General features: G+C 38.0%; 1 long non-coding RNA gene across 1 annotated transcript in view; it reads left to right on the top strand.

The window, feature by feature from the left end:
* The window catches only part of LOC127560298 (uncharacterized), a 51,044-nt gene that overhangs the window by 18,603 nt on the left and 8,584 nt on the right, over positions 1-23,857 (top strand). The window lies entirely within an intron of this gene.

The following is a 23,857-nucleotide window of genomic DNA, read 5'->3' as shown; positions in this document are numbered from 1 at the left end:
TCCTGTGACTCTTATATAAATAAGAAGGCCAGTTTAGAACCCAAGTTATTTAAGCATCTGGCGGAAAATCCAGCAGGAGGTCCCAAATGATTGCTTCCTACTGAAGACACTGCCAATAGACATCTAAAATCCTTAGGAACCTTTAAAGTTCATAAGGTCCTTTACCAGCTGAATGGAAGGGTGAGAATGGGAGGAGGGAGGAAAAAGTCTATGGCCAATATGCTTCCCCTTCCTTCACCACCCTCCAATCTACTCCTCAGGAATTTGCCTGGAATATCCTTATTTGCCCTAGAGATTCATGCAAAGAATTTAGGGATATTTTTTGTTAGCTGATTGTCAATAAACATTTTTTAAGCACTTACTATGTGCCAGGCACTGTGCTAAGTATCAAGAATACAAAAGAGGCAAAAATCAGTCTCTGTCTTCAAGGAGCTACCAGTCTAATAGGGGAGATTACAAGCAAACAAATATATGCAAACGTGCTATATACAAGATAAATAGGGGGGCAACTAGTGGATAGAGAACCAGCTGGGAGGTCAGGAGGACCTGAGTTTAAATCTGGCCTCAGACATTTTAACACTTCCTGGCTGTGTAACTTTGGGCAAGTCACTTAACCCCAATTGCCTCAGCCAAAACAAAATAAAACAAAACAAAAAAACCACACAAGATAAATAGGGAATAATTAAAAGAGGAAAGGCAATAGAACTGAGAAGTTGGGAAAGACTTTTTTTTTTGAAGGGATTTTTTTTTTTAATAACTTTTTATTGACAGAACCCTTGCCAGGGTAATTTTTTACAGCATTATCCCTTGCACTCACTTCTGTTCCAATTTTTCCCCTCCCTCCCTCCACCCCCTTCCCCAGATGGCAAGCACTCCTTTACATGTTGAATAGGTTACAGTATATTCTAGATACAATATATGTGTGCAGAACCGAACAGTTTTCTTGTTGCACAGGGAGAATTGAATTCAGAAGGTATAAATAACCCGGGAAGAAAAACAAAAATGCAAGCAGTTTATATTCATTTCCCAGTGTTCTTTCTTTAGGTGTAGCTGCTTCTGTCCATCATTGATCAATTGAAACTGAATTGGCTCTCTTTATCAAAGAGATCCACTTCCATCAGAATATATCTTCAAACAGTATCTTTGTTGAGGTATATAATGATCTCCTGGTTCTGCTCATTTCACTCAGCATCAGTTCATGTAAGTCTCGCCAGTCCTCTCTGTATTCATCCTGCTGGTCATTTCTTACAAAACAATAATATTCCATAACATTCATATACCACAGTTTACCCAACCATTCTCCAATTGATGGGCATCCATTCATTTTCCAGCTTCTAGCCACTACAAACAGGGATGCCACAAACATTTTGGCACATACGGGTCCCTTTCCCTTCTTGAGTATCTCTTTGGGGTATAAGCCCAGTAGAAACACTGCTGGATCAAAGGGCATGCACAGTTTGATAACTTTTGGGGCATAATTCCAGATTGCTCTCCAGAATGGTTGGATTCATTCACAACTCCACCAACAATGCATCAGTGTCCCAGTTTTCCCGCATCCCCTCCAACATTCATCATTATTTTTTCCTGTCATCTTAGCCAATCTGACAAGCATGTAGTGGTATCTCCTTAATTTGCATTTCTCTTATCAAAAATGATTTGGAACACGTTTTCATATGAGTGAAAATAGTTTGAATTTCATCATTTGAAAATTGTTCATATCCTTTGACAGTTTATCAATTGGAGAATGGCTTGATTTCTTATAAATTAGAGTCAATTCTCTACATATTTTGGAAATGAGGCCTTTATCAAAACCTTTAACTGTGAAGATGTTTTCCCAGTTTGTTGTTTCCCTTCTAATCTTGTTTGCATTAGTTTTGTTTGTACAAAAACCTTTTAATTTGACGTAATCAAAATTTTCTGTTTTGTGATCAATAGTCTCTAGTTCATCTTTGGTCACAAATTTCTTCCTCCTCCACAAGTCTGAGAGATAAACTATCTTATGTTCCTCTAATTTATTTATAATCTCGTTCTTTATGCCTAAATCATGGACTCATTTTGATCTTATCTTGGTATATGGTGTTAAGTGTGGGTCCATGCCTAATTTCTGCCATACTAATTTCCAGTTATCCCAGCAGTTTTTATCAAATAATGAATTCTTATCCCAAAAATTAGGATCTTTGGGTTTGTCAAACACTAGATTGCTATAGTTGACTATTTTGTCTTGTGAACCTAACCTATTCCACTGATCAACTAATCTATTTCTTAGCCAATACCAAATGGTTTTGGTGACTGCTGCACCTTCATTTGATTTTTTTTTTCACTAATTTCCTTGGGATCCTCAATCTTTTGTTCTTCCGTATGAATTTTGTTATTTTTTCTAGATCATTAAAATATTTTCTTGGAAGTCTGATTGGTATAGCACTAAATAAATAAACTAATATAGGGAGTATTATCATCTTTATTATATTCACTTGGCCTATCCAAGAGCACTTAATATTTTTCCAATTATTTAAGTCTGACTTTATTTGTGTGGAAAGTGTTTTGTAATTTTGCTCATATAATTCCTGATTTTCCTTTGGTAAATAGATTCCCAAATATTTTATGCTGTCGACAGTTATTTTGAATGGAATTTCTCTTTGTATCTCTTGCTGTAGGATTTTGTTGATGTATAAAAATGCTGAGGATTTATGGGGATTTATTTTGTATCCTGCAACTTTGATAAAATTATGAATTATTTCTAATAGCTTTTTAGTAGAATCTCTGGGGTTCTCTAGGTATACCATTATATCATCTGTAAAGAGTGATAGTTTGGTTTCCTCATTGTCTACTCTAATTCCTTTAATCTCTTCCTCGACTCTTATTGCCGAGCCTAGCGTTTCTAATACAATATTGAATAATAATGGTGATAGTGGGCAACCTTGCTTCACTCCAGATCTTACTAGGAAAGGTTTCAGTTTTTCCCCATTGCTTATGATGCTTATTGACAGTTTTAAATATATGCTTCTGATTATTTTAAGGAAAAGTCCATTTATTCCTATACTCTCAAGTGTTTTTATTAGTTCCCCCGTTTTAACTGGATTCACTTTTAAATGGCCTTTTCAAGTACCAATGGTTCCCAGATAAAACTTCTTGTATTATATTTATCTATGTATATGTTGAAATTCCTGTCCTGTCCACCAGTAAAATGAAAGCTCTCTCAGGCCTAGGGCTTTTTTTTATATATATATATATATTTGTATCACTCCCCTCTTGCACCCAGAACAGGGTGGGTCCTTAATATTTGTTGTTTTGAACTGAAGGGATTTCAGACTCCATCTTGGTCAAGGGCTTCATTTGAAAGAAGAGGCAGTTGAAGAAGGGGGGGGTGGTGTGAGGGGGAGGAGAGTGGAATTGAACATAATTGGAACTTAAACCCATATCCTCCAACTTCAAAGATCTTGACACATACCACTAGTTGCTTGTTTCTTCTGGCTGCTGGGGAAGGTGGAAGCCAGGAGGGCCAGATGGACGTTTTTGGATAGCCAAGAAGGGAAGAGGATTAGGGATTTAGCTCTTGGAAATCATCCATTCCAAAAAAGGAAACTGAGGTCCAGAAATCTAAAGGCCTCCTGGGAGGTGGGAGATGGAGATAGGGGCCATGATGCTGAACTGTATCTCAGAATAATGCACACGATTGAGCAAAAAGGCTCCTTAAATCGGGGGACCAGTGGCTAGCCTGGGGGGCGGGGCGAGGGGAGTCGAGCAACCTCAGGACTCTGTGTGTGTGTGTGTAAGTGTAGGGGGTGGGGTGCGGGGGTCGGTGCTGAGGAAGCAGAAAGAACGTGGTGTCTCTGAAGTCTGTATTATTCCCGCTTCACTCGGGAATTGGGCAAAGTGCGAACGCGCTCACTCTGCTCCATGCCCTCCCAGCTCCGGATTCGGAGACCGAACCTCGATTCTGGGCTCCGGCCCCGCACCTTCGGGTTCAGAAAACAAACTGGGAAGTTGGGGGATGGGGGCGAACGGGTATACAGGGGCACGGGTTTGGAAGCCCGCACCGCCGCTTCCGTCCTGTAGAGACGCAAAGGGAGAACCCGGGGGACTCTAAAGCCGGCTCAAGTCTGGCCCGCGGGGCTTCGCAGTCCGAGTCCACAAAACAAACTGGGAAGTTGGGGGCGGGGGAGGGGGCCGATGTCTGTGTATGTAGCGTATAGGGGAAGTGGGCGTGGCCATGGCAACTGTTGTTGGGCGAGGAGAGCCGCTTGCGTGTATACGCTTTTGAAATTATTGGATACTTTCGCTTCTCCCTTCCAGCTCCAGTCTAAATGTTTGTCGGGTTTTGCTACTGGGCTTCTAGGCTTTGTCGGTAGAGGTATCTCTGGGTCTGCATTTATCTCTGTCCCTCTTTTCTTTTTGTCACCCATCCCAACTGGGTTGGTGCTAGGGAAGTCTAATGGATTAATGGGTCTGTCACCAGCTGTCAATCCTTAATAAGACTGCTTTTTAGGGGGTATTTAGTCTTCTATAGATATTTATTACTACTTTCCAAAGATTATAGGATCCCATCTTAGAACTGGAAAGGACACCTTCCTTAGCCCTCTAATACAGATGAGGAGAGGTTGGACTTAAGGTTCCCCAGGTGATAGTAAGTCTTCCGAGTCCGGAGCCAGTGAGTTTATGAGTTAGGTGCTGCCAGGATAATGTTCCCATTTCATAGGGAATAGTCTAATGTGGATCTGCAGACCCGGGTCCAATACTTGGGGCCAACTATTTAGCTGTGTGAATAAAACTCAACACCACTAGCTAACTAGTTAAGAAATTAGTCTATTGGAGTGTATAAAGTAGTCACCTCTAATTAAGGTTAGTGAGAAACTTTTTCTTTTCTACCATCTACATAGAAATTCTGCTTTAATTTTTTTTTTCTAAATTCAGCATAAAAAATAGTGGAAGCAATTAATGAGGAAACACTGTTACAGCTTCTTGGTTTTCCATTTTGAGGAAGTGTGACTAGTAGGGAGAGCTTAACTTAAATCCATTGAAGAAATGGGGGAATTAAATTACCAAAATTTGGCAATTAAATGTATATTGGAGGTGGGGGAGTGAGTGAGAGGAAGCAAGAAAGATACTGAGGTTGTTTACCTCAACAACTGGAAAACCGATGGTTGCCCTTGGTATCAGTAGTTAAGGCCAGAAGAGAGGTGGGTTTAGAGGGGAAGAGATAGAGTTCTAGTCTGGACATGGTGAATTTGATATGATTACAGACATCTAATTTGAAACATCTAGTAAATAGTTAGAATCCTGAGAGGGTGGAAGGGAGTTTGTCATTAGCAAGGCTTTTTTTTTTTTTTTTTTTTTTTTTTTTTTTTTTTTTAAGATTTTTATTTACACAACATATATGTGACCCGTCCAGCAGGTCATCAAAGTGTGGGTCCTGAGGCGGACATTTGTCTGTAAGGCTAAGCCTGAAAAGGGATGAGGTTAGAAATGAGGAGGGAGATGAGCTGAGGTGGAGCAAAGTCTCAGTTTATTGAATGAAGAGGGTCTAGTTTTATATGATTTCTGGGTGGGGGGTTGCAATGTAAAGAATGTCAGACCATAGGTGTGGCTGGCATCCTGGGGCATACTCGTTATCTAGTTCCTGGGCGGGTAGGGCCAATTTCCTGGGACACACATAATCTTGTCTCAGGAATTTAATCACATTAGCTCTTTGTTTCCAAGGACATGGTTTCTGGCACATATGCATGGATAATTTTTCAATACTGACCCTTGCAAAACCTTGTGTTCCAAATTCCCCCCCCCTCCCCTCGATGGCAAGTAATTCAATACATGTTAAATATGTTAAAATTATGTTAAATCCAATATATGAACACATTTATGCAGTTATCTTGCTGCACAAGAAAAATCGGATCAAGAAGGAAAAAAAAGCTGAGAAAAAACAAAATGCAAGCAAACAACAACAGAAAGAGTGAAAATGCTATATTGTAATCCACGCTCAGTTCCCACAATCCTCTCTCTGGGTGAAGATGGCTCTCTTCATCACAAGATTATTAGAACTGATTTGAGTCATCTCATTGTTGGAAAGAGCCATGTCTGTCAGAATTGATCACTGTATAATCTTGTTGTTGCTGTGTGCAATGATCTCCTAGTTCTGCTGATTTCACTTAGCATCAATTTGTGTAAGGCTCCCCAGCCCTCTCTGAAATCATCCTGTTGGTCTTTTCTTCCAAAACAATAATATTTCAGAGAGGACTGGCGAGACTTACATGAACTGATGCTAGGAAGATGGGGAAAAAAAATAATAATAAAAACAAAAACAAAACAAAACAATAATATTCCATAACATTCATATCCCATAATTTATTCAGCCATTCCCCACCTAATGGTCATCCACTCAGTTTCCAGTTTCTTGCTACTACAAAAAGGTCTGCCACAAACATTTTTGTGGGTCCTTTTCCCTCCTTTAAGATCTCTTTGGGATATAAACCCAGTAGAGACACTCATGCATTTTTATTTTTAAAGAAACTTATTTTATTATTATTTTTTAAATAACTTTTTATTGACAGAACCCATGCCAGGGTAATATTTTACAACATTATCCCTTGCACTCACTTCTGTTCCGATTTTTCCCCTCCCTCCCTCCACCCCCTTCCCCAGATGGCAAGCAGTCCTTTACATGTTAAATAGGTTACAGTATATCCTAGATACAATATATGTGTGCAGAACCGAACAGTTTTCTTGTTGCACAGGGAGAATTGGATTCAGAAGGTATAAATAACCCGGGAAGAAAAACAAAAACGCAAGCAGTTTATATTCATTTCCCAGTGTGCTTTCTTTGGGTGTAGCTGCTTCTGTCCATCCTTGATCAATTGAAACTGAATTAGATATCTTTATCGAAGAGATCTACTTTATCAGAATACATCCTCATACAGAATCGTTGTTGAGGTATATAATGATCTCCCGGTTCTGCTCATTTCACTTAACATCAGTTCATGTAATTCTCGCCAATCCTCTCTGTATTCATCCTGCTGGTCATTTCTTACAGAACAATAATATTCCATAACGTTCATATACCACAATTTACTCAACCATTCTTCAATTGATGGGCATCCATTCATTTTCCAGCTAAAGAAACTTAATTTTTTAAAATTTTCCTCAGTTACATTTAGAACAATGTGTTTACATTTGTTTCTTAAAAAAAAAAAAAAAAAAAAAACCAAAAACTTTTGAGTTACAGATTCTTTCTCTTATATCCCACCTCCAGTTCCCATATGATTCATTCACCCAGAGAGAGGGTGCATCTTCTTGCAAAAAATGGCTCTCTTCATCACTGAACAATTGGAACTGGTTGAATCTTTCATTGTTGAAGAGAGCCACATCCCTCAGACTTAATCATCATATAGTCTTGTTGTTGCTGTGTACAATGATTTCCTGGTTCTGCTCACTTCACTTAGCATCAGTTCATGTAAGGCTTCCCAGGCCTCTCTGAAATCATCCTCCTGATTGTTTCTTACATAACAATAATATTCCATAACATTCATATACCATTCAGCCATTCTCCAACTGATGGGCATCCACTCAATTTCTACTTTCTTGCCACTATGAAAAAGGCTGTCACAAACATTTTTGCACATGTGAGTCCCTTTCCCTCCTTTAAGATCTCTTTGAGATATAATCCCAGTAGAAACACTGCTGGATCACATTTTGATATCCCTTTGGGCATAGTATTCAAAAGACATTTAACAGAATTAGGAGAAAACCAGACTCTTGGCATTAAATTTATTAATTTCCAGATTACCTATAGTATATACATATATATTCTGTTTTGCTTATAGATTTTAGTAAAGTCTGATTTTTCAGTACCCTTTTTGAGGTTTTCATGGCAAAGATACTGGAGTGTTTTGCCATTTCTTTGATGGGGAAAACTGCCCAGGTCACACAGCTAGTAAATGTCTGAGACAGATTTCAGTTCAGGTCTTTCTGACTCTAGGAGGATTCCTGACTCCACTTTGCTACCTATCTGCCCTCATACTTAACCCTAGATTAGCGCATATCTGGCAAGTCTACTATTAGTAGACTTAAATAGTGAACTATTATTCAGTGTATGCTCAAGGAAGACATTCATTTTTAATATCAATCTGAGTTATATATTCTTTGATGAAAGTCTAGATCATAGTGTTTGAATTGGAAAAAACTTTAGAGATCATATTTCCATCTGATCCTGATTTCAAACACATGATCCTTTTACTGCTGGCTCATCCTGGCAATTCCCTCAGACTTCCCTTGTACCGTCCCAACATTCTAACTATTTAGTGGATGTTTCATTAAACCTCCAAATTGGTCTCCCTCATCAAGTCTCTTCCCCAATCTCCCTTGTACTCAACTGTCTACTTGATTTTCCTAATACATCTGCCTGCCCATGCTGCTCCCTTACTCAAACTCCAAGGCTCTCTTTTACTTCCCAGAATAAAATATAAATTCCTCTCTTTGTCATTTACAATTCTTCATGACCAGGACTCTTCTTGCTTTTCCAGTTTCCTGGAAGATGCTTCACATTCTCTATACTCCAACCACATTGGTATACTTGCTTGTTCCTTGAAAGAGATGAGCTATCTCCCAATTTCTGTGCTTTGGTACTGCCAGCTTTTCCTCCCTTCCCACTCCTTGTGAATGGAATGCTCTCTCCCCTCACTTGGATCTCTCAGCTCCTTGGGCTTCATTTAAAGACTCATTTTATGTCCTTCTGTAGTAATCTAATATCTGATAAACCCAAAGACTCAAGCTCTTCAGATAAGAAGTCCTTATCTGACAAAAATTGGTGTGAAAACTGGAAAAGAGTATGGCAGAAAGTAGACACTGACCAACATCTAACACCTTATACCAAGATAAGGTCTAAATGGGTTCATGATTTAGACATAAAAGGTGATACTATAAGTAAATTAGGAGAACAAGGCATAGTCTGCCTCTCAGCTCTGTAGAAAGGGAGGAATTTATGACCAAAGAAGACTAGAAAACGTTATGAAATGCAAAATGGATAATTTTGATTACATTAAATTAAAAAGATTTTGTACAAATAAAACCAATGCAGCCAAGATTACAAGAGAAGCAGAAAGGTGGGGGAAATTTAGTACCACCAGTGTTTCTTAAGGCTTCATTCTAAAATAGATTATTAACTCAAATTTATAAGAACATAAACCATTCCCCAACTGACAAATGGTCAAAAGATATGAACAATTTTCAGATGAAGAAATTAAAGCCATTTCTAACAGTATTTTTAAAAATGCTCTAAACCATTATGGATGAGAGAAATGCAAATTAAGACAACTCTGAGGTACCACTACACACCTCTCAGATTGGCTAAGATAAGAAAAGATAATGATAAATGTTGGAGGAGATGTGGGAAAACTAGGACATTAATGCATTGGTGGTAGAGTTATGAAATGATTCAACCATTCTGGAGAGAAATTTGGAACTATGCTCAAAGTGCTATAAAACACACTGCATACCCTTTGATCCAGCAGAGTCTCTACTAGGTCTATATCCTAAAGAGATTATAAAAGAGGGAAAAGGACCTATATGTACAAAAATGTTTGTAACATCCTTTTTTTTTGTAGTGGCTAGGAACTAGAAAATGAGTGGATGCTCTTCAGTTGGGGAATAGCTGAATAAGTTGTGGTATAAGAATGTAAAGGAATATTATCATTCTAAAAGAAATGATGAATAGGCTGATAACTTACATAAACTATGCTGAATGAAAGGAGAAGAACCAACAGAATATTGTACATAGTACAAGATTATGTGATGATCAACTGTGATAGAATTGGCTGTTCTCAACAATGCAGTGATTCAAGGCAATTCCAATAGACATGGGATTGAAAATGTTATCTGTATCCAGAGAGAGATCTATGGAGACTAAATGTGGATCAAAACATATTTTCACCTTTTTTTGTTATTGTTGTTTGCTTAATTTTTTTCTTTTGATCTGTCTTTTTTTTTCATAACATAATAAATATGGAAATATGTTTAAAAGAATTGCACATATTTAATCTATATCAGATTGCTTGCTGTCTTAGAGAGGGGAGTGGTAGGAAAGGAGGAAGAAAAATTTGGAACACAAAAGTTTTACAAAATTATTTACATATATTTGGAAAAATTGTTGTGCCACAGCTCCCTTTTAATGTTCTGACCCAGTTTCTCTGATTGTCCTATTTAGTTACTCTGCCTCAGATTATAACCATTCCCTCTTAATGTTTGCTAAGATAAAGGTCTTATCTTAGACCTTCGGCTATACTTATTCCCTCTTAATGTTTAATGGGATAAAGGTCTTTATCCATTTTAGATGTCATTAGAATATCAGGAGTCTCTCCAGTACCTCCCATTATGTCATCTTAGGTGCCTCCACCCATTAGGTCATCCCCATTCAGGTACCCCCTCTCTTATGTCATTATTCTTGTTATCCTATAAAAGAGTCTTGTATCTGATATTCAGGGCTGGATTCTTTGAGAGGATAGTCTCATTCAGCCTGGGACCAAACATGGATCCATTTGATCCCAATAAATCTCTCCATTTAACAAACATTAAATTGCTCTCTAATCGCTATCTTGCTCAGTTTCTCCAGCATTACAAAATAAAATACTATTTGGAAAAATTCTTAAAGTTTGAAAATGTACATATCTGACAAAACTTTAAGTACTTATCAAACAAGCTTCAAGTGTTTTGGCCAATAAACATTTCCTTTGGCTTTAAAAAAAAAAAAAAAAAAAGTGTCATCTCCAGCATAGGATTTCTTTGGGATATATTTAGCCAGATCCAGCCCCTCATTTCATCCTCTTCTTCAGTGCCATTGGAGAGTCCAAATGTGGTCTTTCTACTGCCATTACTAATGTCACTGTCAAAATGACATCAGATTTATAACATTCCATGCCTATTTCTTTCCTTCCTTCCATTTTTGTCTTAAACTGATTTTGGAAAATTCTGGCTTAGTTGCTTTTCACAGTTAAGTTCTCTACAGGTGTATTTCTTTTATTTCCTTTCAATTGCTTTTCCAAAGTTATTCTGTTTATAATTTCTTATCCTGTTCTGTAATGTTATGTAAATTAACTTTTGCTCTAAACCAAGGCTGTCCTTTGTTGCCATATCTCTTTGCTTAACTAGGAGTTAAGATTCCTTAGTTCCTTAGGACTCTCTTTTTTTCCTTTCAATTTTCCTTTCCTCCCCCTAGGGTTTTACTATCTTTTGTTTTTGTATGTCCTAGAATTTCCCATCTACCTTTTCTCTCTTATTCAGAGTCATCCTTTATAACAAATAATTTTTTTAATGAACAAAAGAAGAGGAAAAATAAATTCACCAAAACCAATCAGTTTCATTGAAAATACTGATATTATATGCATTGTTCCACACAATATTTTCCACCTCTGAAGAGGAGCAGGGAGGACGTGTCTTCTTATGTCTCTTATTTGGAGACAAGCTTATTTTTTTTTTATAATTTCACAACCTTAATCTTTTCTGAATCTTATTTATACTGTCATATTTATAGTATATATTATTTCCCTGAGTCTTCCTACTTCACTTTACATTAGTTCATCATGTAAGTCTTTCCATGCTTCTCTGTATTCACCATATGTCCTCATTCCTTATAACATTGTTATATTCCATTCCTTTCTTATACCACAATTTGCTTAGTCATTCTTCAGTTGATAGGTATTTACTTTGTTTCTTTCTACAAGTATTGCTAAAAAGTGTTGGCATACTTTTTGTCAGTGACCTCCTTGGGTAATGTGCCTAGCTATGCTATCTTTTGGTCAAAGTGATGAAATGTTCAGTGTTAGGTGTGGTTAGTAGAGGAACTGATCCCTGCGGCAAGCAGGAAGAAAGCTTTGATGGAGATCAGTTTAGCTTCATGGTCCCACTGTTGTACCACAGTTGCCTTTTGATGTCCTGACCTAGTTTTCCTAATTGTCCTATTTAGTTACTCTGCCTCAGGTTATAATCTTTCCCTCTTAATGTTTGATGAAATAAAGGTCTACCTCAGTTGCTCTGCCCCAAAACTTCAGGCTATAATCATTCCCTCTTAAATGGTTAATGAGTTAAAGGTTTCATATCTTTAGGTTATAATCATTCCTTCTTAATGTTTGACAAGATAAAGGTCTATCCATTTTAGACATCATTAGAACATCAGTAACCTCTCCAGTACCTCCCTCCATTGTGTCATCCTAGGTGCCTCCCCCCATTAGGTTATCCCCATCTAGGTACCTCCCCCATTATGTCATTGTTCTTGTTATCCTATAAAAGAGTCTTGTTGTCTAATGTTCAAGGCTGGATTCTTTGAGATGATAGTCTCCTCCAGCCCTGGCACCACATGCATCCATTTGGTCCCAGTATATCTCTTCATTTAATAAAATATTAAATTGGTTTCTAATCTCTATCTTGCTCCGGCATTATACCACTCTTTGGGGAGATAGTTCAGTCTGAAATACAAATGATGTCAAACTCCTGAGACCTACTCTGCGTGGAAATCCTAGTCATGTCCCTGAGATTAAATTTTTCTTGTAAAATCTTGTATACCATCCCATGGCTGCTACCTTCCTTTGGGTCAGCCTTGCCATGGCACTCTGCCCTGTGGTGTCTTTCTCCCATTCCATTTTGTATCTCCCCTAACTGCACTGTGTTTCCCAAGCCCAGTTCTCCTGGGGTTAATTTTTTAAGAGTGCTAAGTCTCTTTCACAATTTAGCCTGCTAGCTGAGGAACTTGTTTTTCATATGTTCTCTATTCCCAATGTCTATTACATCCCTTCATTTTGACTGTAACCCATTTCCTTAAATAAACCTATATTTTGTTGTGAATTCTTCACATGACCAAACCCCAACTTTTGATGCCAAAACCCACATCATGGATTACATCAAAAGTACATATATATTTTAGCTACTTTATATAATTACAAATTGTTGTCTAATATGGTTATACTAATTTCACAGCTCCAGCATTACACCAGTGTGCCTGTCTTTCCACATCCCTCTACATTTGACTATTCCCACTTTTAGTGTTTTGCCATAAATGACAACTTTAGAGTTATTTAAATTTGCATTCCTCCCATTATTAGTGGTTTGGAATGTTCTTTCACAAAAGTTACTTATTTGGAATTTTTTTGAGAACTATTTGTTCATATCCTTTGATCACTTATCTTCTGGCTTTGGTCTTATAAGTTATATATAGTTATATATAGTTAACTATATCACTTGACTACAAAAATAAGCATCTCAGAGGCAACCATTTTCTTTTTTATACTAGAGATGTTATTTTGTACAAAAGTTTTTCAGTTTCATGTAATTCCCTGTCTAGTCTTTTCCATTGATCTTCTGTTTTTTAAACCAGTAACCAAATGGCTTTAATTATTGCTACTCTATATAATATAGCTTGAGTTCTACTATTCCTTCTTTATGTCTTTATTCATATTTCCTTTCCTTCAAGTAAATTTGTTATTATTTTAGGTAGCTCTATAAAGTATCTCTTTCATAATTTAATGAGTAGAGCATTAAATCTCTAAATTATATTTAGTAGTATTATCATTTTTATTATGTTGGCATGGTTCAATCATGAACACTGAATATTCCTGCAACTATTTCAAAGTAGCATTTTGTAATTAAATTTGCGCAAATATTGAGTATCCTTTGATGAACTGATTCCTTTTGGCCTTTTTTTTTTTTTTAAGAGAACTCTTTCATATCAGTTCATCTACTTTAAGAAATAAGGAGGCATAGGGACAGCCAAGTGATGCAGTGGTTAGAGTACCAGGCCTGAAGTCAGGAGGACCTGAATTCAAATTTGATCTCAGACACTTAACTAGCTAGGTGACCCTGGGCAAGTCACTTAACTCCAATTGCCTCAGCAAAAAAAAAAAAAAAAGAAAAAAAAAAGAAAGAAAGAAAGAAAAGAAAAGAAAGAAATAATGAGACATTTAAAAATTTTCACTCTATTTAAATAGATTGACTTGGATCTATTATAATTATATAGTTATTTTTTCCCATATCTTTATCCTTTTCTTTGAATTTAGCATTAATTTAGATCTTTAGCTAAATGAGAAACTAACTGCACAAAGACAACCTAATTTAAACTCTAAACTAGTTTATTCTCATGAATTATTAAAACAAGAATCATAAATAGATTGGTCTTCCAGACTGGTTAGCATCTTTAAAGACAGTCACCACAATTGTATGAAACAAATTGGATGGGAACTTAGTTTTCTCAGACTATCTTTGAAATAATCTCACTATCTTAATATACATCTTTATTACTAGATCCTGCCTCTGCTCTTCTGAGACTTTAAAAGTTGTGTTCCTCCAAATTCAGACATTAATTTATTTGTAATTCTGGGTTGTATTTGCTTGAGCTCTTGGAGCTATTCACATAAAATAAAATAGCAAAATCTCTGTTTTCTGTAATGAGTATTTTGTCATAGTTGCTCCATGTCACTCTATTGACTACTTTTATAATATTCTTTTACAATTATGCTCTCCCAAATCTATTTCATATTAACCATTTCTGGTACCTTTTTTACGAAGTCAAATTGATTTTGAAGTGACTCTAGTATCAGTAACCAGTACTTTCCTTTCATTTCTTGTCACAATGCTCAGCATAAAGTAGATACTTAGCAAATTTTTTTTGACTAAGTCAATTTTTGTCAATGACCTCCTTGGGTTATGTGCCTAGTTGAACTAGACAATTTAATTGTAAGCAGTTGTAATATGATATGGCTGAATATTCTATGAAATGATGCTTTTTCTTATCTTCCTTTTGCTACAACTTTGTCTTCTGGTTTTATTCATCAGTGAGAATGTCTTCATTTTAAAATTAGCTACCAATTATTCATAATTTTTAAAAAATCGATCCCCATTCTCTTCCCTCATCTGTTCAGATAACTTTAATTATGAGATACAATGTTTTTTCCTTTCTCCTTCAACTAAATATGCTTGTGGCTATGTGAGTAGAAGCACGAAGCCATCTTCTTTTTGAAATAGAAAAAACAACAAAACTACTAAATATTCTTTGGTTTTTGTTTACATTCCTTTCCCCGTTAGAAACCTTTGGCTCCTTAAGACAAACTGAGATATTTAATATCTTACTCTGTTCAATTAGGAGATTTCTTCCTAGAGTCAAGAAGTATTGGTTGGGCGTATAAGCCTAGATAAAGGGGATTCTTCTTAGACCTTTGGAGTTGTGGGTTGATTAGTGCCAGTTACTGCAGCTGTTCCTCTCTGATAACTTCCAGAAAAGGTTTTATGACCATCCTTCCAGGTCAGCTTGTGGTTTATCAAGTATTCACGAATTTGCGGCTACATTTGGGTAGTTCAGGCTGGTGTTTATCTGGTTACATTTGCTTTTCACTCAGCAAAATATTACTTAATATTTATTGCACAAAGAGGAAAAGCATAAATAATACACAGCCTCTACCTTCAAGGAGGTGCCAAATTTGTAGGTTGGAATACAAAAGGATCACAGATATCTGTAATGCAAATGGAACACTGTAAGAATTCCAGAGGTGTTTAAAAGAAAAAAAATTAGTATGATAGCTTAGAGAAAGTAGAGAAGACATAATGAAGGATGTGACTGGTATTGGAATTGAGCCTGAAAGGGTAGATAGAATTTCAACTGACAGATTGTATTCTAGGATTAAGGAACAATAATATGAGGAAAATAACATAAGTGACATGGTTCAGAATACATTCAGAGAAAGTTCCAAAATCCAATTTGGTAAGACCATAGAGCAAAGCCGAAGGCAAAGCTGAGACTATGGGATGAGTAGTCACCTTGAATGCAACACTCAGGAGGATGCTATAAGGGACACTTAGGAATTTTTTTTTGAAAGTTTAGAGAGTTTGTCTGATTTCTCCCTCATTATTTTAAAGTATTTTTTATTCTTCAACACCAAAAGAAAAACAATTAGCCTTTTCATAGTAGAACAAAATGCTTTTATATGAATCTGAAAATATCTAAATGTATAGTTTGCTTTTTTTTAATTATTCAATTTTTAATTAATTTAACTATTCAACTTTTAACAAATGCTTACAACAGTACTTCAAAAGACCTGTTTCATCTGATGAATGCTCTGTCCATACTTTAGTGAATGGTTCTTTTTTTTTTTTAATTTTTATTTAATAATTACTTTATATTGACAGAATCCATGCCAGGGTAATTTTTTTTTTTTTTTACAACATTATCCTTTGCACTCGTTTCTGTTCCAATTTTTTTTCCCCTCCCTCCCCCCATCCCCTCCCCTAGATGGCAAGCAGTCCTTTATATGTTGGATATGTTGCAGTATATCCTAGATACAATATATGTGTGCAGAACCGAACAGTTCTCTTGTTGCACAGGGAGAATTGGATTCAGAAGGTATAAATAACCCGGGAAGAAAAACAAAAATGCAGATAGTTCACATTCGTTTCCCAGTGTTCTTTCTTTGGGTGTAGCTGCTTTTGTCCGTCATTTATCAATTGAAACTCAGTTAGGTCTCTTTGTCAAAGAAATCCACTTCCATCAAAATATGTCCTCATACAATATCGTTGTCCAAGTGTATAATGATCTCCTGGTTCTGCTCATTTCACTCAGCATCAGTTCATGTCTCGCCAGTCCTCTCTGTATTCATCCTGCTGGTCATTTCTTACAGAACAATAATATTCCATAACATTTATACCACAATTTACCCAGCTATTCTCCAACTGATGGGCATCCATTCATTTTCCAGTTTCTAGCCATTACAAATAGGGCTGCTACAAACATTTTGGCACATACAGGTCCCTTTCCCTTCTTTAGTTTTTTTTTGGGATATAAGCCCAATAGAAACACTGCTGGATCAAAGGGTATGCACAATTTGATAATTTTTTGGGCATAATTCCAGATTGCTCTCCAGAATGGTTGGATTCGTTCACAACTCCACCAACAATGCATTAGTGTCCCAGTTTTCCCGCATCCCCTCCAACATTCATCTTTATTTTTTCCTGTCATCTTAGCCAATCTGACAGGTATGTAGTGGTATCTCAGAGTTGTCTTAATTTGCATTTCTCTGATCAATAGTGATTTGGAACACTCTTTCATATGAGTGGTAATAGTTTCAATTTCATCCTCTGAAAATTGTCTGTTCATATCCTTTGACCATTTATCAATTGGAGTATGGCTTGATTTCTTATAAATTTGAGTCAGTTCTCTATATATTTTGGAAATGAGGCCTTTATCAGAACCTTTAACTGTGAAGATGTTTTCCCAGTTTGTTGCTTCCCTTCTAATCTTGTTTGCATTAGTTTTGTTTGTATTTAGTGAATGGTTCTAATGAACTGTTTTGACAAAAAAAAAAAAAAAAAGAATTTTTACCTGATAATTTCGTGGTGATCATTTTCTTAGCACTTAATGATCATGGATAGATTTTGTCAAGAGGACTGCTCTTGAAATCTTTTGGATTGGATAAAATCTACCAGAGCTTGTGTACCTTTAGCATAACCTTAAAGATGTCAGGGTCATCATTATCCCATGCTGAAACATGAGAATGAGTACTTTGGTGGATGTTCATAAAGGCCTTGTTAATTTTGTTTTAATACTGAAAATTCAGTTGTCCGCAATACAGTTATTTGTTTTTTGAAAAGTGAAATTGAAAGTTAAGACTCAAAACTTATCATTGTTGAGATTATGGGATCCAATCAGGCTCTTCCTGCACAAGATCACCAGAATGATGGAGTTAGCCAGCAAAATGATGGGGTCTGGGATGAGACTTCAAAAGTAAATTTGAGTTAAGGGCCAGTGTCAAAGAATTTATAGGCATAGACCTCCAAATCAAGAGGAAACGATTTTATTATGCTGCTAAAAGCAGGCTAAATATATAACAATCTTTAGCAAGGAAAAGGTGTTTTAGTAATTAACAAAGGGAGAAAATGTCATTAAGAATACCCATGGTGGGCTAACTCTAAAAGGAATTTAGTACTCCAAAAAGAGGTAGCAGAGATCTACAATATAAGGGAAATACAACCTTGAGAGTTTGATATCATAACTTGGCTTTCTAATTGGATTTCTAGAGACCCTCACCTGGGATGGAACTATAACCAAAAGTCTGCTTGAACAAGACACACTTAAGGCTGAGATGATCCAATCAATGCTTTTCCCTGCTTGCCTTGGGGAGTAGCTTGGTTTCTAGATTGTTTACACAGATTCAGGCTTTCTCTGCCAATGCCCACCTGCTACCCAGGACCTGGTCCTCATGACTAGAGTTGCATGAGGACTGGAGAGGTTAGAATTTTGAAGCCTTGTTTGAAACTCACAAATGACCTGTTTAGTCTGTGTGTTTGACAGGAAGTTTCCCTAAAATACAAGGCTGGACAGACAGGTTGGGGTCAGATGTGGAAATCTATAAATTATTAAACTAAGGAGTCTCCTAAGCTTTATGTAATAAGCAATAGGCAACTCTTGAGGAGTTTTATGTAGAGGGAGTAACATAAAGGGAAACAAGCCAAGGAATCCATTACAACTTTTGCAATAGTTTAATTAAGAGCTAAAGTTAGAATTGGAATGATCATGTGAAGAGAAGAGAGGAGAATCTTGGGTGTCCCTTCCAATTCTGAAGGCTATGAATTTGTGATTCTGCAGTTTCAGATCTGAGTAATAGGAAGAATGGCAGCATCATGAATAATAATAGAGAAGTTAAGAGGAGGAACTATTGTAGAAGAGGAGATAATGAACCTAATTTGGAGCAAGTAGTGTTATACTTATCAGGAATACAATACAATGTAGGTGATGAGGGTCCATTATCTTTTTACCCAGCAATTAGAAAAAAGGCCGAGATATGGATATGGGAGTGATCTTCATAAAAATGACTGTTGAAGTCTTGGGAATGGTTGAGCTTGACAGAAGTATAGAGAAGACCAGGGGTCTAGGACAAAGCCTAGCATTTGAGTAGTGTGGTGATCAAATGTTGTGATCTTCTTTTAAAATAAGTAGAATAGTTCTCTCTGGGGGAGAGGGTAGGTAAGGGAAGGTTTTTCTTGGAGGCAGCTTTAGTATCAGTTGAAAGTAATAATCACCTCAAAATGCAGCCAGGTGATAAAAGTTCAGATCTTTTATTGTCTCTAATATAGCCCGGTTAGCTTAGAGCCCTCTGAATGTCTCCAAATCCAAAGGTTCTGTCCTTCAGCCTCTGCCTCTGCTTTCTTCAGCCTCCAGCCAGCTCCACTCATCATGTAATTCTGGTGAAATCTTGACTCGTAGCTTCTTCCTCTGAAAACTCTTCTTCCACCACCAGCCAGCCAAGTGGAAAAATATTCTAGTGAATCTCTCTTGCCTTGGAGAAAGGGCTTCTGGTGTAATTCAGCTGAAATCTGACTGAGAGCCTCTGTCTCTTTTATAGGAGAGAGAGGAATTGTGGGATACAAGAGAGAGGGATTATGGATTTTCTCCCAGAGTGCTCTCTGGCCCTAAGAGCTGCAAGGGAGGTGTGAATTCACAAAGTTACAAAGTTTACTTTGTGAAACTCCCATACTTGTGAACTCCAATGAGTAAAGGTGTGAACATAAGCCTTGTATTAATTAATTCTACTTAGTACCTTGTTTCAGGTTCTGGCCCAAAACATCTTCTTGTAAGATCAGATCAATAATCTATCAACTCTAATGAGTTAGCCGTTTGTGAAGATTCCAACAGAGTAGTTCTTTTTTGAATCTTTTTTAAAGTAAAAAAAAAACTTTTCCATTTATTATCTCATAGTTGAAAATGCAAGGACAGTTTTCTCCATGGTCCCATAGACCCTATCTTTCTCTGGGAAAGTTTTCCAGTTAGAAATTCCAATTAGGTCAAACCCCTAAGACACTTCAGAGGAGTTTCAGGACAGTCTCACCTTGCCATGCCCTGTCAGAAATTCCAGGCATGTCCCTGAGGTTAAATTCTCCCTATAAAATCTACTTATGGGCCATCCTCTTGATGTGATCTATGATGTAGGGTTTGTCACCAAATGATGGCAGACAACAAAAGTTGGGATGTGAAGAATTCACAAGGGCCATTCCCTTGGGCAAAAGATAGATTTATTTAGGGGAAAAGGTTAGCCAAAGTGAAGGGATACAATACACACCAAGAATGGTAAATATGAAATAGAGAGGGAGAACATATGAAAGACAAGTTCCTCAGTGGAACTCATGATTACCCAGTAGAAAGGGAGCACCCCATATGATTAGGGCATGTCCTTAGCTAGCAGGCTAAATCCTGAAAGGGACTTAGCCCTCTAAGAGTTAATTAGCTGTAAGAAGGAGAAGTGGGGATGGAAAACATAATAGAATTAGGGGAGATACCACATGGCATTGGGGGGGTGGTAAAGAGAAAGACACCACGAGGCAGAGTATCATGGAGAACTGACCCAAGAAGGGCAGTGGCCATGGGATAGCCCATAAGTAAATTTTATGGGGAAAATTTAACCTCAGGGATATGACTGGGATTTCTGACAGGGCATGGCAAGATGAAACTACTTAAGACTCATACAGAGAGTGGGTCTCAGCATTTTAACATGATTTGGATTTCAGACTGGACCACCTCCCCAAAGGGTGGAACCATGGAACTAAACTGATCTCTATCAGTGCCTTCTGCCTGCTTGCCTCAGGGATCAATTCTTTAGTTTCTCTTGGTCCAAAATAATATTCTGGATCACCATGGTTGCTGCTTCCTTTGGGTCGATTACCCGAGGCACTCTGCCTCATGGTGTCTTTCCCTTTCCCCTTCCCCCATACCATGTGGTATCTCTATGCTTCCTAACCCCACTTCTCCTCCTTATAGTTAAGTAATGTTTTTAGGGAGCTAAGTCCCTTTCAGGATTTAGCCTGCCATGCCCCGACTTCATGGGCTGCTCCCTTCCTCCTGGGTAATTGTGAATTCCACTAAGGAACATGTCTTTCATGTGCTCTCCCACCCTTTCTCATATTTGCCATTCCTAGTGCTTATTGTATCCCTTCACTTTGTAACCTAGTCCCTCAAATAAATCTACCTTTTGCAAAAGGGAATGGTGGTTGTGAATTCTTCACATGACCGAACCCCACCTTTTGGTGCTTTCCATCCTCTGGTGTCTACATAACCCACAGTCATCTTTCAAATGAAACCTGATATTTAGAAAGAAAGACTTCTGGGCTAGGGATCAGTAAACCTGGCCTTTTGTCCTGGCTGTGCCCCTAAAGCTTCTAGGACCTTGCCCCTCTTCTTATCTCGGAGCCTTCATTCCCATACAGTGGGGATGAGAGTGTCTGCTCAGCCTATCTCAGGGGGCAGTTCTGAGACTCCAAGGTAAAGTACTTGTAAAGTGGTCAATGGTATTCATGCCAGGAGAAATGAGGTGTAGTGGAAGTGATCCAGATGCCTTTTCTCTCTGGTACTGGGAGAGCCCAGATTGGGAGTTAGGAAAACCTGAGAGCAAATTTGACATAAGAGATTTTCTGGCTGAGCAAATTATTTATCTTCTGTCTGCTTCAGTTTCCTCAGCTGTAAAATGGGAATAATTACGGCATCTATTTCATTGTGTTGGATAAGGTTGTTGTGAGGATCAAATAAGATAATATTTAGAAAGTGTTTAACACAGTACCTGGATTGATCATTGTTATGATTCATTGCCATGTATTCTATAATTGTGCAGCCAAGCTACCCCCTTTAGTTATGGTTTGATATTGATGTATTTCTTGTTTTCCCCCAAAGCCTTGGCTTTCATTCTTAATAAGAAGGTATCCTTTTGTCTGTTTACCATTGGATCATATGTCGGGAGGTTGGCTGGTTTGTTGTCCTGATCATACTCTTGGCCAAAAACACTGTTCCTGATGCTGGAGTATGGAGGAGGATGCAGAGGGGGTTGGGCAGTACTAAGCAGTCTTCTCCCTCATAGAACTCAATGGGCAGAGGTCACCCTTCTCAGAAAGGAGCCAGACCTCAGCCTAAATTCGCTAAGCTGGGTCCGGAGGAATGGAGCTTAGGGAAAAGAAAGGCCAGTTCATTTTATGACCGATGCCCTTCTTAGTGTCCTCGATGGGACCGGAGGAAGGACAGGATCAGAATGAGAACTTTCTTGCAAAAATGAAGTCGGAGTGACTTTTTTCCAGCGGGGGCCCAGGTGTAGAATTTCTTCTGTCACTGGCAGTCACCACAGGGCCCCGACGGGCTGCCAGCTTGGTAGCAGGACTGTGAGACGGCGTGTTTACAGGGGGAAGCTCGCCCAGAGCGGAGTGTTAAGTGTGGCCAGGGGTGGAAGCAGATTTAAAACTGGGAAACAAAACAAAACAAAAGCTGGAAAAACCCCATCACGGAATATCAAGGCACGGCGAGCTGTATGGAGACAAACAACATGGAAAAAGAAGAACAGATTTGAGGGTGAAAGAGCAGTTGGCTGCTGCTTTCTCTGGGTCTGCTGCCAGGACCTGGAAGACGGAAGGAGGGGCTTGAGGCTCTCCGCCTGTAGGTGACTCAGCCGGCTGAGCTGGAACCTCCACGCCCACAATCATGTGTCCTCCACCTGTCCTTGGTTCCCCCATGAATCAGCAAGTTTTTTCCTCTGGGCCTCGTTACAGGACTTCCCTTGTGGCAGATCAGAGGATCTTGCGTAGTGTTAAGTAACCCAGCTGGGTGTGAGCAAGAATGCGCAGATTCAGAAGGGAAGAGACAGGGACTCCGGCTCCAGGGGGAAAGAGGCTGAGCTTTCCCGCAGGGATTGTGCGGGGTGAAACAGTCAGTGCCCGCAACCTGCACAAAACAACTGGAGAAGACATTTAGAACACCACTTCTCTAAGTTGCTCCAGAGGCTCCCTGCCAGCCGACTGAGATCCTGGGCAAGAGCCCTTCCCTTCCTTACAAAGTGGGGAATTGCAGTGATGAAAGGAAACAGTATCTTTGAAGACTAGGTGAAATTACTGTACAATTTACAGAATTGTATAGAATACAATACAATTGCATATACAATAGAATGCTACACAATTTAAACTATGCTGGCTCATTACAGAAGCTCTGAATTGACAAAGGCCAAATTCAGTCTTGGATGTTTCCCAATAATTCTTAATTATCTATTGGATTTCATGTCTTCCTTTTCCCTATGCTTTCCCTTGGGATTATCAGAATATGGGACATTTCTAAATCTCCACAAAAAAAAGGAGTTCCTACGAAAGCCCTCATGATATAGCGAGATAAAAATTTAGGACAGATTTATTTCTTAAGCAATCAGCAAACACAAAAAACTTGGGTTCACTCCATTTCCCTCAGTAGTATACAGTCCATTCAACTTATCCAACATTGGGTTTATCCTGCAAAGGAAAAACATTTAGGATTATTGTCTCCTCTCTGGTGGACTTTACTTTCCACAGGGAAGACAATAGAAACAGTTCAGAGGAATGAGTACAGGATTTGAATTCAAAAGGACCTGGAATAAAAAAATCAGCTTACTCTATAATCTTGACCAAATGACTTCTCTTCTTAGAAGATGCATGTCCTCAATTTGAAAATAAAGGGATCAAAGTAGGTTTCCTTCCAGAATTGTTAGTTGATATATAGTGGGTAGAACATTCCTGGAGAACCCAAGTTCAAATCCAGCCTCAGACACTTACCAGCTGTGTGATCCTGGGCAAGTCACTTAACCCTGTTTTCCTCAGTTTCTTCTTCTGTAAAATGAGATGAAGAAGGATGGGAAACCAAAGAGTCAGACTTGACTAAAAAACAACAACAATAAGGTCCCTTCTAGTTCTATTATCTGTTATCTGGTATAATTACTATAGCTTGATAGTTCCATTTTGGGATTGAGGCTATCTTAAACAGAAAAAAGTTGAGAGTTGGTACCAGTGAAGAGGAAATCTAGATTGTTCTTCTTTATCATAGTTCATTCCATGCTTTGTGTAAAAAGGT

The sequence above is a fragment of the Antechinus flavipes genome, chromosome 4, assembly GCF_016432865.1.
Source record: "Antechinus flavipes isolate AdamAnt ecotype Samford, QLD, Australia chromosome 4, AdamAnt_v2, whole genome shotgun sequence".
Classification (NCBI taxonomy): Eukaryota; Metazoa; Chordata; class Mammalia; order Dasyuromorphia; family Dasyuridae; genus Antechinus; species Antechinus flavipes.
Note: the sequence above shows the minus strand (reverse complement) of the source record. Positions and strands in the feature narration are given on the sequence as shown.